Source organism: Bos indicus, chromosome 14, assembly GCF_029378745.1.
Source record: "Bos indicus isolate NIAB-ARS_2022 breed Sahiwal x Tharparkar chromosome 14, NIAB-ARS_B.indTharparkar_mat_pri_1.0, whole genome shotgun sequence".
NCBI lineage: Eukaryota > Metazoa > Chordata > Mammalia > Artiodactyla > Bovidae > Bos > Bos indicus.
In genome coordinates, this window is record NC_091773.1 from 48,143,393 (window position 1) to 48,145,802 (window position 2,410).

General features: G+C 42.1%; 1 non-coding gene across 1 annotated transcript; it reads right to left on the reverse strand.

The window, feature by feature from the left end:
• Window positions 1–349: 349 nt before the first annotated feature.
• Window positions 350–457, reverse strand: LOC139187036 (U6 spliceosomal RNA). Its single transcript, XR_011570738.1, has one exon. It is a non-coding gene; the product is annotated as a U6 spliceosomal RNA (small nuclear RNA).
• Window positions 458–2,410: the final 1,953 nt, after the last annotated feature.

Sequence of the window (2,410 nt, forward strand, 5' to 3'; positions counted from 1 at the left end):
CCCTCCCTCCCCATACCATCCCTCTGGGTGGTCCCAGTGCACCAGCCCCAAGCATCCAGTATTGTGCATCGAACCTGGACTGGCGTTTCATATATGATATTATACATGTTTCAATGCCATTCTCCCAAGTCATCCCACCCTCTCCTTCTCCCTCTCCCAGAGAGTCCAAAAGACTGTTCTATACATCAGTGTCTCTTTTTCTGTCTCGTATACAGGGTTATTGTTACCATCTTTCTAAATTCCATATATATGTGTTAGTATACTGTATTGGTATTTTTCTTTCTGGCTTACTTCACTCTGTGTAATAGGCTCCAGTTTCATCCACCTCATTAGAACTGATTCATATGTAAAAAATATGGAATACTTCACGAATTTGCATGTCATCCTTGCGCAGGGACCATGCTAATCTTCTCTGTATCGTTCCAATTTTTAGTATATGTGCTGCCAAAGCGAGCACCAAAATATCTTCTTTATTTCAGAGTTTTCCCCACGAAACAAGCATGATTAGAATCATCAATCATACCAAAGGTATGAGCATAATTCTACCTTTGGTGACAAGTGATGATTTTAATTCTGTTTCCTTTATAACATGGCTGCTAAATAATATGAATATGTTGTAATCAACATGGTACTTTGGTAAATCTGAAGTCAAATTTTTCTCCCCATGGGCAGAAATCACTATTTTTTTAGGGTTAAAGGGCTATTCAGTCAGGGATACTTTGTTGATATTTGTGAGGTTGGGGGACACTGAGGACTATTCTAGAAACTTAGGTTTGTGGTGAGGTCTTAAAAGTAAGATTGAGGGATAAGCCATCCTCTGATCCTCACTTTGGTTGGGATCAACCCTTGTCCAGACATAAAATCATCTGGTAAGGGCTGCGGTCAGAGCAGCAGTGGAGCTGGGTGGAGAGATGGGCACTGTCTGTCCATTGCGTGAAAATGACTGGCTCCCCTATACCACCCTTCTCTGGTCTCTCAACTTAGGTGGGGGATTTCTCCTCCTATGGGTGAGTTCCTTCTCTGTACTGATGCTCTGCAGTCTGCACTTTGTCCTGAGAACTGATTAGATAAAGAAAAATACTTAGGCTGAACATTTTCCCACACATGACTAGCACATTTAAAAAATCCTCTGAGTGATAGGGACCTTGCCAAAGGAAATCACTTTCCCACAGAGTGAAGTCAGTAGATCCTGATACAGCTTCATTATGATAAACAAGTTGGAGTGCCTCAGTCACAGGGCACAGAAAGGATGTGGCAGTTCCATGGTCACTCTTGTATTATATCAATATAACAGGCAAGCAACTACTGTAAGGAAGACGGAAACTGATCTGAGTGTGGACAAGGCTCACCACATCTTGGAGCTTGCTGATTATGGCTTCATTTAGGTTTCAAAGGCAGAGATGAGTTCCAGCCACAGCTGCCTGCCTTTGCTCCTGAGTTCTGTGGAGTGAAAACAGTTCAGCCACCACTCTCACCAGTGGGCAAATGGCTCAGAACTAGGAAGGAAGTTTGGCAGTGGTGAAACATGCAGGGAGAAATTAATAAAAGAGTGAATCAGTGAGCCACATGGGTCAGTGGGAAGTTGGAAGAAGATGGGGATAAAGAAATTGGGGGCAAATTCATTCATTCATTTAATCAGCAATCATTCAATAAGCTATTCCTAAGGTTATCAGACACCAGTAAGGACAGCCAGTTCAGAGACAAATGACATGGATCTAGCCCTTTTGGAAATCAATCTGGTGGCTTTAGTGGGAAAAATGAGTAGGTTGAAAGAAGACTGGCAAATATAAAAAATGGCAATATAATGTGGATAGGGGCTATGTTGGGGCTTTTCAGGGTGGCAGAGATGATGAAGATCCGTGGGTGATTGAAACTAGTTCCCAAAAGGAATGACGTCTAAGCTGACTTCAGCTGAGGTCAGGTGAAGGGTGATGGTGGTGAAGTCAGGGGGAAAAGAACAGAGCATTGTTTATTGAGAACTCACTACATAACAGGCAATATGTTAACCATTTTATATGCGTGACCTCATATAGTCTTTATAGTAACACACATAACACACGTATCACACAGCCCATTTTACAGAAACAAAATTGGGTGTAAATATTTGAGGAACGTGCCCAAGTTCACACAGAAAGTAGGGAAGGTCTGTCTGGTTGCAAAGTGTGTGCCCTTCACATGATGTCACCATACAGAGGCCAGAAATGTGATATAAAGAAAATACTAGAAAGGAAGTGTCCAGCATATTAGGTGTTTTGACTCATTCCTGCCTGACTTTTTACCTTCTGATCTGTTCTAGCTCCACACAATTCCCCCCAGATCCTGTGTTACTGTAGAAGTCACCACATTATGGATCTGTGTGGGCGGTGGTCTCCAAACTGACATATGAGTGTTTATTTAAACATTATATACA